This window comes from Mastigoproctus giganteus, chromosome 11 (assembly GCF_048544385.1).
Source record: "Mastigoproctus giganteus isolate SK-2022 chromosome 11, ASM4854438v1, whole genome shotgun sequence".
Taxonomy (NCBI): domain Eukaryota; kingdom Metazoa; phylum Arthropoda; class Arachnida; order Uropygi; family Thelyphonidae; genus Mastigoproctus; species Mastigoproctus giganteus.
In genome coordinates this window covers 16,301,718-16,316,260 of record NC_143585.1, presented here as the reverse complement: position 1 = coordinate 16,316,260, position 14,543 = coordinate 16,301,718, and positions in this window count along the sequence as shown.

Here is a 14,543-nt window from a genome sequence, read left to right as displayed (position 1 = left end):
TACAGCTGCTGCTATCACAGAATTCAGGCGTCAGAAGCGCATAAGGCTCACCTGGACCAATGATTGTTTGTGCTGTCCGCCGCAAAATGATTATGATATTTGAAGCGACAGGACATCTCGGTGTTCAACCTGGTAGCGACAGGCAACGAGTGGACTCCTCTCACGTTGAAGATGAAGCTATGTCTGCGGTAGATTTACCAAATCAATCTCCATGTGGTCGCGCAAGTGTACCAGCAGTTTCTCGTGAAATGGACATGCCGTATTCCACTGTATGGCTAGTAATGCGTGAGCTGTTGGGGTACTATCCTTACAATATGCACATGCTACAGCAGCTAAAGCATGGTGATGGTGGAGATATTCGTCTCACGTACGCACTTCAGCTTCTGGCGAGAATGAAAGTGGATATCACTTGGCCATGGAACATCCTTTGGAGTGCTGAAGCCCGCTTTGGCTTAAATGGACAAGTGAGTACGCATAAATGTCGCATTTGGGTGACAGAAAAGCCACGAGTTATCCAAGAGGTCCTGATGTATTCTCCAAAAGTGGAGAATACATCAGGACCCCTTGGAAAATTCAAGCATTGGGCCATATTGTTTTGAATAGGTAACACCAACTGGACTCCGCACCTGTTCCATCACTGAACAGTGATATTATGAAATGTTGGCAAATTTCGCAATCCCAGAACTGCAACAACGTATATTCATGCAAGTTTGCCCACGCCACCATTGTGTCCAAAGCTTGCTAACGCAACACTTTACAGACGAATGGTCACCAGCCATTTGATCCAGATATCTTGGCCACCCGAAGCGAAGATGTCTGGAAACCATCCCCGGACCACGCCTCATGTGACTTCTGGTTGTGGTGTTTTTTGAAGAACCAGATGTACCGGGAAAGATGTCAAACTCTGGCAGATCTGAACTCCTGCATTATACATATATATATAATCTTTATTGTGTACCAAAGGATGTATAGAATGTATCCTTAACGGCAGGAATGCCAGGGGTTCACACTGGCTAGTGCACAAAGACCTTGTGGACGGGGCCTACATCGAAGTTCGGGTTCATCCCCCAGCGCCACCAATATATGCCTGGTTGAGTATAGATCAACAAGGATCTCTCTCTCAGGTATTTGCGATCCTTGTCAAATTAGTTGAAGTCGCCTTCCACTGCTTGTGAGCATCTTTCCTTTGGAGAAAACGTTCGCTAAGTGCTAGTCTATTATGGTTGGCTATAAGTGTTGGAATTAACCTCAGTCCATGTTGAGGAATTCTACAGCTGCACAGTACAGTTCCCATATGTTTGGTTGAGAGATTATTCCAGTGGTCATTTTGGCAGTTAATGTGAGATGTCTTTCCATTATAAGGTTTGGCAGTCGGGCAAAGTTCAGTGCGGTTGCCATCGCAGTTGTTCTTTGCTGGTGTGGGCGATGATGTTTATGTATGATCCAAAGATGAAGCCAGAATTCGCCGACCGGTCTAGCCGAGTGGGTAAAGTACCTGCCCGGCAATCCAAGGGTCGCGCGTTCGATTTCCGCCACCCGCTTGGATCAAAGTACTGCAAAAACCTTGGGAGGTGCAATATGGCCACAGAAGCCGATGCGCCACCACTACCAAATCAAAAAAAAAAAAAAAAAAGAAACCAGATTTGGGAGGTGTACACACACTTGGTAATCGTGGGGGCTGCAGTGCCCATATTTCGGAGGCGTATAACGCGACGGAGTACACAGAGGTGTATCGGTACTGCCGAGTCACCTCCAGATCCTTAACGTGAATTAGTTGTTTTTTGGTAATCCATCGCATTTTGCAGAATTTTGTTATGAGCTTGTCAATGTGGGGCTTAAAGGTCAGTTTGCAATCGAAAACTACTCCAAAGTCCGTATGTGTATTTACCAATGGAAGGAGAATGTCATCTAGAAAAGTTGGACTTCAATTGGTTGGTGTTTCAAAGAAAAGAAAATTTGGGCTGATTTTGCAGGATTAATAAGTTATCCAAATTGACAGAGTTAGGATTGTAAGTCGTGTAGCGTTTGATATTTTCATTAATTTTTGAGATATGTTCGCCCAGGTTAATCTCTGTGTCTAGCTAACTGAATATCGTCAGAATAGCAGATTATATCTTCTCTCTGTTGAAAAATTGGAATAATGACTGCAATAAATAATGCTCCGGGGAGGACTGCGCCTTGGGGAACTCCTGCACTTATATTTTGTGAGATTATATCTTGATTCGCTGTAAGAACAATGATTCCGTCTGATAGCAGGGTTGCGAGAAACCACAACATGTCACCTTTTATATGGAAGTTATTTTCGAGGAGGTGAACAAGAGTTGGAATGCCGATTGAATCGAAGGCAGCTTCGTTTCAAGAGGCTGGAAGAGCAAGAGATGTGCCTGAACAGTTTAATGAGGGATGCAGATTGGTATTTAGGATGTGACTTCACAGAACATCTGTTCCAGAGGGCGGGAAAATAGTGCTGCATTAAGACACGGTTAAAAATTGAACGTATTCGATCGATCACAAACGTGCTGAAACACTTATTCGTGAATTGTGGCTCACAGTGAAGACCTGCGGTTAAGGTGGGTGGCAGTCCATTTATTGCAGTTATAAGCTGCTTCCTGGTGATGGTAAGAGGGGCGAGCCTATAGGTTGGGCTGCTGTTGACAGATAAGTTGCTTGGATATGTCGGGGCCACGTTGTTTGAGAACTGTGCAATGTGTTCAATCCAAAGTTCAAAGTCTGCGCGCATAGCACAGTGGTATCGTCACCGTCCTCCTCACACCGGGCAGAAAAAGGCCTGGGTTCGAATCCCGTCGATGACGCGAGGAACATTAATGGGCTTTTTTCACACCGGGGCTGAGTTAGTTGGTCTCAAGCGTAGATAGCAAAGTTTTTCTCCCCAGTAACTGGGGTTTTTTCGTCCAGGAAACAGGCAAATCAACCAAAGAACATACGCAATTTACAGACACAAATACGTGTTAATGTGTTTAATTACGGGCAACCCTAAAATAATAATAATTTGATTTGATTTTAATCCCCAGTTCAATGCAGACCCGTGGGAGCTACTTTATAAAATTGTAAGAAATAAATTTTTTACACAAGAAATGTATGGATCGATTGTATACAATGGTCTGGAGACCACTAACTGGGCGGATTCTGTAACCATTATTCTAATAATTTTTTCTACTTAACAATGTTTTCTCCGACTCAGATTTTCACACTAATATTCGATCTGCCAATTCTCTGTATGTTTCTACAATTAAGACTGAGCCTTTTAGTGCCATCGATTTGGACGCAACGGTCAAACAAGTGAAAGTTAAGAAATGACCACGAATGGACATGCTGGAGAGTACCTTTATTGCACGGCTCGCCAAGATTAAGTCAAATATACTTCTACAACTTTTCAAAAAATGTTTAGATGATGGGACTTTCCCTGATCTGTGGAAGACTGCTCTTTTCAAGCTAATTAGGAACCCAGACAAGCCCCGTTCATAAACCAAGCTCTTATCGGCCTATAGCCTTATTGGCAAACCTTAGTAAGCAATTGGAATGTTTAATTGCCGTGCGATTAAACAGAATGCTATTGGAACGGGGACTAATTCCGTCTAATCAATACGGATTTACTCCTGGAAGGACCTGCGAGGACGCCCTTTTTGACTCCATTTCTTCTGTTGAACACTCCAGTTTCAAGTATACTCTGGCTATCTTTATTGACTTCGAAGACGCTTTTGATTCCCTTTTGTGGGAAAGTGCCCTCGAACGTTTACGTCATGCCGACTGTTCCCAGAAACTTTATCTTCTAATTAAGAGCTATTTCTCTAACAGGTTTATCACTGCAAGATCTAAGTACAGACAAATTTTGCGTCAGGTCTTTCGACGGTGTCCTCAAGGCTCCATTTATGGACCACTTTTTTGGAACATTGTTCTGCAAGGTTGGATTACCCGAATCTTTGACAACGTGAAGATCATGGCATATGCGGATGATTTGACAGTCCTTCTTGGTGGCAATTCAATATCTTCTATTGAAATATCCGCTGAGAATGTTCTATCTGGTCTTGAACAATGGACAGTTGAAAATAAGTTAAAAATTAATTCCACCAAGACAAAAATTATGATCCATGGCACTGAATTGGACGTTCGTCTTCCACCAAGAGTTAAAATAAACGATAGACAAATACCAATAGTAACGGAAATTAAACTTTTGGGAATAATTATTGAGAGCAAGTTAAATTTTCTCCCTCAATTATCCAATCTGCGAAATAAGATGAGAAATTTCAACTGCGCTTTTGTCAGAATTTCTAGAACTGACCGTGGTAATTCTAGAATTTTGTTTAAGTATCTACTATAATTCTGTGTTTCTCCCTAGGGTTACCTATGATTCTGGCGCTTGTTTCCATAGGGTGCAGACTGTACAAATTCAAACAAAATTGATGTGAATCCGGCGTACAATTTTACTTGGTATTTTGAAGATTTGTCGAACAGTTTGGACACGTGCTTTGAAGGTTTTAGCTGGGACCTTACCACACGATCTGTACGTCATTTTTAGAGGCTTATGTTATCGCTTGACACGTAAGATTCCCACTCAGATCCTTGAAATTTCTATTAACACTCCAGTCGATGTTCAAGCTGAACGACAAAGAAAATGGCAAGAGTTTATCGAAATTTGGCAGAGAATGTGGGATGGCGCAACACTGGGCAGTGTAACACGTAAGTTTTTTCCTGAAGTTGACTCTCTTATGGATAAAATATCTGCAATCTGGTTTAGCCGTGAACTGTTTACCTCTTATTTGATATCAGAACATGGATCACTAAATAAGAATCTGTTTAAATTTCGCTTGTCTCCTACGGAACTCTGTCATTGTGGCGGTGTGGAATATTGGCAGCACGTGTTGTACTATTGTCCCTCATGCAATGAATTTCGAGTAAATCTGCAGAATGCAATTCCCAACTTTTCATCACGATTGGATTAATCTGCACGAGTAGCACAGTGGTATCGTCACAGTCCTCCCCACACCGGGTGGAAAAGGCCCTGGTCCGAATCCCGTCGATGAAGCGAGGAACTTTAATGGGCTTTTTTCACTCCGTGGCTGAGTTAGTTTGTCTCAAGCGTACATAGCAAGGTTTTTTTCCCCAGTAACTATGGTGTTTTCGTCCAGCAAAACAGGCAAATCAATTATAGAACATACGCAATTTACAGATACAAATACGCGTTAATGTATTTAATTACGGGAAACACTAAAATAATATGTATTTTTTTTTTCATCAGGATTGGAAACTAACTTTGTATCAAATGCCACGAGTTACCGCGCCCTTCAGGATTTTGCTAAGGCAACCTTCAATAAAAGGCTTGCAATCCTTTCTGCAATGACTTCACATGCGAATGTTTCAAATTCAGCTCAAGCATCTTCACCTTCACTGCAATGACGTCTGTTTTCTCAACAAGATCTACAATTCTACTTTGGCTCTGTGTGTTTTGTTTTTTTTTTTTTTTCTTCTTTTTGGAAACTCTACAAGTGTCCTACATCTAAAACTCGATTAAAATTCCCGGGCTCCTTTGCTCGGATGGCTGTTAACTGACTGGGACTTTGATACTGGTGATAGACTGACTTTACTACTAAAGACTGCAGGACTTACTGGATTTAACCTCAACTGTTTAAAAGGTTTGTGCCTTTTTATGGGCTAAAATGCTTGTGTAAAGTTTTGTCGGTTGAATGGTACTGTTATCCTTAATTATTTTCTGTGACCTTTTTTTTTAATTTATTTTAATATGCAAAAGATTACTTGCAATGTTTACTTTGAAACCTCAAAGTATCATATGTGTTTACCCCAAACTCTTTCGATTATCTTGTGTACAGTTTTTAATTTTTGTATAGTTGGGTAAGTTCCTTTTTTTTTTTCAACTATTTTTGGCTTTAACTTTGTTGAGCTCTTGGCGTCCCTCTCTTCTGTTTCCACCGGTTTGTTGGCCCTGGTCTACCTTCCCTGGTGGTGGTGGCGCGTTTCCGTCCTGCTGACTCCGAGTAGCCAAACAGCCAGTTCATTTCTGCAGATTCCTCTAATTTAAAAGTGAAACAAGGCGGAGATGTACTTACGTTCCAGGTGCCCCACAAGACAAATACATACGTACATCCACAGTTCAAGATCCAGTGTTTTAGGAAGTCCTGTGTGCCGAGTGTCATGAAATGTTTTGCCTTTTTATTATTATTATTATCTCTTTATTTCCATAAGGAAATCACCCCGGGACGGCAAAGTGACAGGACGGTGCAAGTACATATGAGGATACGAGATACTACGTGCAGTGGGTTACATATACTGAACACGTAGTCTCGTCTCGAAATATCATATTCACATTTTATGTTTAATGTATTCAGAATTTACACATTAATGATTCTGTACATACAAATATTATACAAATCATATATTTACAATTCACTAATAATTCCATAAATAACTTACATATTTACATAACTGTTACAGAAGGTATATTTTTGTAGTCAAGAAATTATCTTTCTTTCTTATAACGAATGTGATCGGCAGGATGACCCGTTCTTTGCCATTTTCTATACAGTTTTTGCTTCCTGAGGAAACTTGCTTTCAGTTGTGGGTTGAACCATTCTTTTGTTCTTTCAGATATTTTGATTTCTTTTGCTGCTCCTTCCAATGCTGTTTGGTATAGCTTTTTAGTGATCATTTCTAAAGCTTCGTCTACTGGCTTTTCTTGCAGGTCATTCCAGTTGTAACTAGTCAGGTGACTGAGAATGACCTCTGCATTAATATACTTCACGGAGAAAAGATACTTACTTTGCTTTTCCCAGTTCGTGTGGTTACCCTGCATGTATTTGTGTATCTTCAGTGCTGCGTCTATTTCAATGGGATTGTGGTCCGACTTAAATTTTATGCAGTTTTGCGCTAGCCTTATTTCTAAGGAACTATGATACAACAGGTCAAGTTGCTGCATTCCCCTTGTCACTGGTGTCGGAAGCTGCGTTAAGTGCAATGCACCCAATGTCGCATCCAGCTCTTTCTTGGCCACCCTGTGTTTCGGGAGAGGCAAATTAAAATCTCCCGCTATTATTGTGTCGACTGATGGCTTTAGATTTGCAGCAAGGCAAGCATAGAGTTCGTTTCTTGTCTCCTTTGTGTGCTCAGGTGGGAGGTATATGATGCATATCTGTATTTTCACGTGCTCTTTTGAAAAGGTAACGCAAATCCCTTCAAAATTATTTGAATTGGTTTTTCGTTCTCTTATAGGCTGGTATTTATTTTGATAGCAAATTATAACTCCCCCTCCTCGCCTATCTGTTCTTCCGGTTCCCACACATTTGCAGTTTGCTGCCGCAGTTAGCCGATCTAACTGTTTTCCATTTCCCAACCAGGTTTCGATTAGGCAAATGAAATCCAGGTCCTCGTACATCATCATCGTTTGTAGGGTGTGGAGCTTATTTGAGATGCTCCTCACGTTTTGTACAAACAGGTGGATGTGATGTTCTGCAGCCCCAGTTGGGGGTAGTTTTCTTGATTGCTATTGAGCCCGATTCCTTGCATCATTTTTAACCAGTGGTCTGGTCCATCTGTCTCTGTAGGGCTTGACTAAGGTACCTACTGGCCAGGCGCTTACGTCTTGTAGGCGAGTTGCTTTGTCTGGTGGACAAGAGATTATAAAGGAGGAGTATGCTGGGTGTCGCGTTTTCACTTGCTTTACTTCCACAGTTATTCCATGTTCGCCCTCACACATGGCTTTAATGTTTCTGGGCTGTGTTGTGGGTCCCAGCCTTGATACAAAAATTTGCTCTCTGGTTGCCACGGAAGTAATGTTGTACATTTCAGAAAACCGTTTGTTTGTTTCAGGTGTGTTACAGTAAGACACGTTAATACTTTCTCTGTGAACTGGATTACGTCGTCGGCTGTCCTCGGCGAGAGTAGGCATGAAATTTTGGGATGGGCGGGTTTTTCTACCCTCAAAAGTGTTATGCTTTTTAGGTAGCATAGTGATGTGCGCATAAGTGAGTGGGTTTGCAGGAACATGATTTGAGGGGGAAGATGTAACTCTGGCGTTCGTACTCTTGGAATACATGCATGCCCCAATCATTTCAGTTGATTCCTGTTGTCCTAATATTTCTGAGACTTCTTTATTTTGGTTTCGACTTTTCCTGGTGGAATGTGTGGAGCCATTTCCTTGTGCTGCGCCTAAAGCTTCACTGGATTTGGTGCTATTGCTTGCGAGGTCCTGCTGCAAACAGACAGTTCCCGGCTGGGCTTGAAATTCACATATTATTTGGCTGTCTTGTAGTTTTGCAATTCGTTCTGATATGTTTTCCCCCGAATTCAATTCTTTTCTTGTCTTCTGTTTGTGATTTTCAATGCTTTCTGTCCTCCTGTACAATCCATGCATATTACTTCTACTTTTCTTTGGGTAGCTCTGCCTCGCATAGCAAGTTTCGTCGGTTACGTGGGCCGCTGAGACACCTTGTACAACGAGGACGGATTCAAAGCATCCTAGCTTTTCCTCCAGTCGTTTAAGGGTGTGCAATATTTTACTGTTTTGTTCTTTGAGAAGAAAATTCTCTTCCTGCAGTTCCTGTAGCATTTTATGTACAGGGATGAAATTGCTCGCGAGGTTTTCAGCGTATTCCACAGCCTGCATCGAAAAGGGGCTGATGCAGTCTGCAAGGATATCCTTTAATTCCGTACGCGAGACATATTCTTTACGGTTCTCTTCCTGCCTTTCATTCGGGCTATGGTTGCTCCTCTGTCTAGCGAAACCCCCTTCAGAGTGCTCGCAGTCTTCCGGGCAAATATCGCATCCCAAGGTTTCAAAAATTGATCCTTCAGGATGGCCCAAGATGCCATTTCCAAGGTCAGTCTGCGAGAGGATTTCTCTCGTTGCTTGTTCAAGGTCATTAATCTGTTCTGTGCAAGAATCTTCACAAATGACTTCATTAGGTAATTCTTCATTATTTTTCCCTGTTTGTGGCCGACAAGCGTTACATTCAAACTTGCGTTTTCTAGTTTTGTTTAATCTCTTAATATCTACAGAAGTACAATCAGGCTTATTGCAATAGTTTTTTTGACAAGTAACGCATTTAATTATGAAGTCATCATTGGTCAGACATATACAGCAAGTAAGCGGCACGGCTGATGCGCTGAAATCTGTCATTCTGAAATGCAAATGGGAGCCGGAATTTCAGTAATTTCGAGGCAGGTAGTCTTTAGTACAACAAGGTAGGGCACTTCTATCGTTCGATGACTAGCCTATGAAATATGCAGGTGGAAATGGGGGAAGTTTAATCCCTAACTTTGTCACCGCTTGACCTGGTTCAGAGCTTAAGTGCCGTATTGCCTTAAGCAGAATATTGCTGTGTTCCGCTGCACTGAATTGCTATAAACCAACCGTTCCTTTCAACTATTACGCGAAGTATGAATGCTTAAAATCAAGATTAGACATATTACCTGTGCAGGATTCCATTAGTAGACACTATATCCAGATTCCTCTTCTCATAAGCTCTCTGTCAATATGCAGTTCATTTATGATCCTTTCAGGTTAACTTAGGTATTTGAGTATTTTTTGGAGCACATAATTCAGTAACTCACTGACCTTCGCCACCTAGCGGGTCTGTCAACCGTCCATTTAGAATTCGTGTTACAGGCGAACACCCAAGCCAGAACTTCGTTCAACCCCGATGCTCCGCTCGAGGAATCGGAGGCTTCATATCTCACACCTCTTCCTCCAAAACCAAATTCTTCCGGAAGTACAGCACCTCGACGCTGACCTCCAGACGTTTTGCAGCAATAAAACCTGCAGCAAAGAAGTATTAGCAGCTCGCTCCAATCCCAGAATCTAATGAGAACAAGTTCGTACATACTCCACATCATCTGTGAAGCTATCCTGTGCCACGCCAGAACTCGTTTGACAGAGAAGTGCCATTCATATATATTATATATTTCATTGTAAATAAAATTGTAAATGACATATTTGATTGTAAATTTTATTCTAAATATAACCGTACGACGTCACTACTAAAGATAGTTAATACTGTGTAATGTGAGGAATAATAATGACATGTTTACATGTTGCAACTTCAATTTTAGAATGTGCATTATCCATCATATATCCTGATGTGAGCATTATCTATAATCCATGTGCTTTACCTGTTATTTAATTATCTCTTCTCATGTGAGCCCCTGGCCGTTGTCCGTGATGGGACAATTGCAACTTTACTTTAATCTATATATGTACATTATATTAATTTAGTTGCAATAAAGGTTTTCTCTCTCTTTCTCTCTCATATACTGACAACTTTTTTAACTATTTTTTCCAATAAATGGTGAAAATATTTTTTATTTTACCTGGTGTCCAAATTTCTCTTCATTACGAGAATTAGAATTCGCTGCAGAGTCTTCTGCATGGGGATATTTAATTTTCAAAACCCTGTACTATTAAAATAAATTTGTTTCCTAAAATATTATTTTGTTACAAGGGGAAACAAAAGAATTGTATAATGTTTCAAAGCTATTTGAATATATATATATATATATATATATATATATATATATATATATATATATATATATATATATATATATATATATATTCAAATTTTTTTTCTAGTAACAAAAATAATAAATAATTTAAGAATAAAAATAAAAACAGAAGATTGTGTTGTTTCTAACTTCAATCCGAGTTTATTACATAGGATGTTTTATAACTGGCGCACTATGGCTACAGATGCTGATGCGCCTAATAAATCCACAAGCAAACTTCATAATTCAGGAAACGAAAATTGTGAGATTAAATTTGTCATTTAAAACTGATGGAATTTGTTTCTAACTGCTACAATAACAGCTGTGGTTTCCCGAGATGCCCTGCATTTGTTATATGTTAAAGATCAATGAAGAGTAATGCCTTTGTTTATTAAGAAAGCAACAGGCAATTTGTCCAGTCAGCGCAAGCGTGTGTTAACTGAATAACTATGATCCCATAACTTTTATATTTAGGGCTACCCAATAAAAAGTCGTAGTGTATACAATAACAACTTTCACATAATGGTTGATATAAAAAGCAATAAGAAAACAAAAATTTCTAAAGGAACTGTCTAATTAATGCAGGTCTTATCAAAAATTGTATAAACAATAAAAGTGCCACCAAATAAAAAACAAAATATTTATGTACAAAGACGGAAAAGCGAGTGTTTGCTTACTTGTTGGAAAGGGTTATTTTAGAGTTCGTTCCAACCTAGATTCCATTCAAATTAAGGTAGTTCTGTTAATTTATCACCACACTCTAATAACGTCTCTTCATTACCTATATCCTATAGACATGACATTCTCTTTCTGCTGCACGCCTTTTGTATGAATGTCTGCTCATTACCATGAGCAGACATTACTTCCTCTGAACTGGCTTCTATATTTTCCCCTTCTCTTGCAAACCAGAAAACATCCTTTAATTGTCCTACTTTTCTACATCCCCATTTATACTTCCCTTAATACTTATTTCCTGAAAAGTGCAATATACAAATTTATAAGTCCTATTCCATCACATATCTTGATTCAACTTCTCAAACGGCAACACATGCATGGTTCTAAATTCTATGTGTTCTAATATCTCTCGTGCTTGCTGTTTTCATGCAAAAATCCTTGTTATAATTATGATTCCGATAATCATAATTGATAAAAAAATTCACTGTAGGTTGTTCACATTTTCAATAACCCTTTCTTTTGTGGGAAATCTAATTATGACGATAGAACACCCAGCTGCAATACGACATGCAAGTGTAAAATTCATTAAAAATTCGTTCTTTAATCTTTCGTTCTATGACTACTTGAAATCTTGTAAGAATCCCTCAACCCACTCTTGTTGGATTTGGGATGGTCTACTTTTTATAAGGAAAGTACCGTGAAAAGAAATAATCATACTCCATTCATAAGTCCTCACCGAGCAAATATATCAGATGAATAGAGGCGATATGGCGCATATATCTAATATTCCACATTGATTCATTAATAAGACAGACGGGTTAACAAGTGTACTGTGCAGAATTTTTATTAATATTCTTAATAATAAATTTACACTAACCTTAATATAATTTATTAATTTATCAGTTTAGATTTACAATGACGCGTAATGTCACAAATTATAGTTACCTGCCTTATTATTTTCATCTTTACCATTGTTTCCCAAATCACCAATTAAAAAGCTGAGCCTAAAGACAAGGTCTATGGTAACGAAGAAAATATCCCATAGTAGATGTACTTGAATGGATCAGCATTCCGCATTAACAGAAGTCATGCTTTCAGGAATACCCCCCAAGAAACTAAACGTGCCCTGAAGATACCTGATTGCTATTATTATGAAGTGGGATGCAATTAATCACATAGATTTTAAAAGGGTAGCGGCTCTTCTGCACCAAACGTTCTTATAAGACACTGTCGCAGAAGTACCGTGCGTAATGTTCCAAACTTTTGTTCTACTTGTTTCAAACTATTATTTCCATTATAATACCTTGTTTTAAGTCTGTGACAGGTCTTGAAGTCATATCTGTGCCCCGCACACTTGTACGTCCAGAAGAAACGTGAATCCATCCCTAAGACAGAGGAAGTCCAGATTCCTAAGTTCCTCCTCACTCTGGAAATGAAGTTCCTTTCATCCTCCATTCTTCTAGTCGAGCCTAATTATATTTACAATAGCGTCATGTATTTTCATTCGCAACCCGCATTTTTTTATGGCAACATTCTGCTATGTAGGAAAGGATTAACTGGGAAAAAAACAGCTTTCTAACTTCTGTCTGTACGTCTTCTAGATATTCTGGATATTGTAGGAAAAGCATTGATTCTTGTTCTAAGCAGAACAATAAAAGCAAAGCCAGGCGGTAGTTTGGTACTGGTGCTGGGATCGGATTTTACATAACGCTTTAATGTTACAGTCATCAAAGTATGCATTTTACAGACCGCATCTTCACAGATAGTATCGTTTCAAGCACATTTATTGACAAACCGATAGTTTATTGTTCCTTATAACTTCTACTGGATAGATGTTATTTAAGGAACAATTTCCAAGGTCCGCGTTTACTACCACCGTATCGAATTCATTAATTCTTTCCCCTAACACTGCTTAATCGTTCATAGAAAAATTATAAACCGTGTAAAGGAGTTTTTTAATTATAATATTTGACACATCTTTCATTCACCCATCGCAGCTGAATTGATTACAAAGCCTTTGAAGATCCTAACCTTTAGAAAACTAATGATTGAGCTACTGCAGTGTCAATAAAACCATAAATTGTGGAGCACCATCACGAACTCTGTCGGCATTCCACAAGCGGGAGTTATTTCCTCACGGATCTTTGCCACTACTTTAGAGGCCTTCATTGCGAAGAACAAAAACTTCCTCTCATACGCTGAAGATCTCAAGATGCTCGTTACATTAGATGAACGAGCAAAAGTAGATGTAGTCGCCTTTAAAGAGCGGAACGTCCTGTTTGAATTTCATGGTTATCTACGATGTCTCGGACTAAACTTTAACTCTAAGAAAGCAGCTCAGATGAAATTCACAAAAATGGAAAACAAAGCATGAAATTTCACACAAAGCCGAGGACCGTCATTGAATAGGGAACCACAACCCACTTCGAAAACCAAACAGAAGATGCTTCCTGATCTCGTCAGCTGCTTGTTGGTCTTAGGCCTCTAGAGTTCATCTTGGATTACGTTCGAAGAAATTTCATCTCATTGCCGCACTATTTATCTGTGCTTTGGTCAGGGCCTCTCCTGCTCAACACAAGAGATTCCTTGGTACAGATGAACCACTCTTTTACCACCTCTTGGAGAATGTTCTATGCAAATTTCGACTTCAACCATCATCAAGGAAAGGACACTGCACTCATTGTCTCATTCCCCTTTTTGGCGCCGGAGGGATTCACCCGACATCTGGCAAGTGGCGACACTCTCTCGTATTGTTCAACGAACCTCATGCAGTGTAACACCTTGGCAAATACTGTCGGACCATATAACTCCTTCAGAATCGATGCTTCAACTTTCTGCAGCTCGAAGCGCTACATAGAAGATGCCATAAAAGAACTGTACAAAGTAAAACTATTGATTGTACCTCCTTCACAATTTTTAAACTTCAGTGTTATATTTTGTCAAGTTACTTGGAAATACAATGCGTGTTTATATTTTTTTAAACTCAATAATCGCCGTGAGTAAACATTTAGCACACCCATGTGGCCGAAAAAACTTTTCCCTGGGCACCCAGGGAATAGTTTTTTCGCCCATCATGGGCGAAATATCTCTTTTGGTATTGAATTGCAAACTTCTTGAAAATGAACAATATATTAAAAATTTAATTCGTTATATATTGAATGTTAATTTTGGAACAAATTGCTAATAAAATTGGAAATTTATAGGAGCAGGGTGGACATATTTTCATGAAACCAAAGGTATTCAGAGTTTTGTACTATTTTTGATACAGTTATAAAGTGAAAATTTCAAACTTTAATTAATTTGCAATCCTAAAAGTCTTCAAAATCGAAGATTAAATATATGAATGAAACTTAAAT